This window comes from Frankliniella occidentalis, unplaced genomic scaffold (assembly GCF_000697945.3).
Source record: "Frankliniella occidentalis isolate FOCC.00 unplaced genomic scaffold, Focc_3.1 Scaffold81, whole genome shotgun sequence".
NCBI classification, from domain to species: domain Eukaryota; kingdom Metazoa; phylum Arthropoda; class Insecta; order Thysanoptera; family Thripidae; genus Frankliniella; species Frankliniella occidentalis.
This window is the reverse complement of record NW_026267211.1, coordinates 240,779-241,289: the sequence shown is the minus strand read 5'-3', so window position 1 is coordinate 241,289 and position 511 is coordinate 240,779. Positions and strand designations below refer to the sequence as shown.

General features: G+C 50.7%; 2 protein-coding genes across 2 annotated transcripts in view; one reads left to right on the top strand and one right to left on the bottom strand.

Annotated features, from left to right (window-relative positions):
* Positions 1-505, bottom strand: part of LOC113214752 (uncharacterized) — a 2,427-nt gene extending 1,922 nt beyond the window's left edge. Inside the window, exon 1 of the mRNA XM_052269037.1 lies at positions 449-505. The gene's annotated coding sequence lies outside the window, so the exon portion shown is untranslated. The remainder of the gene's footprint in view (positions 1-448) is intronic.
* Positions 1-511, top strand: part of LOC113202675 (uncharacterized) — a 158,637-nt gene that overhangs the window by 81,632 nt on the left and 76,494 nt on the right. The window lies entirely within an intron of this gene.

Here is a 511-nt window from a genome sequence, read left to right as displayed (position 1 = left end):
AGAATAATTTTAGAAAGAGGTCCTGTGGGCGAGGGGCGGGCTCCACACTTGGCTAAAGTTTTGCCGAATTCACTCAGACACCTACGCCACTTCCCACCATGGCTCAGCCCCTTACCGTACGTCACTTCTCGCTTTGGCTCAGCGTTGTCTCGAAAAAGCTCCAATCTTTGTCTCCAGAATGTATCTGTAGGAGATCGTCATGGATGCAATGAGCAGTCAGTAGTAGAGACAAAACGCTCCGCCTCTATAACGTCTCCCAGATGGCTCTATATAGTCTACCATGTCTACCATCTACGATGTCTCGAAAAGGTCTCCACAAAATCTGTTCAACAATCTCACGCGGAGATATCCTGAGGCAAATCATTTTTGTACGAGTTGTCACCCCAAGACTATATTTGCATCCTAGTCGATCCGAGCCATCCTGCATTGCACTTGGCTAGACGCGTACTTTGGTGACCCGGGTGAGGGGGTCCTCCGTGTTCCTGACGGTGACCGTCAGCTCGTGGCCCCC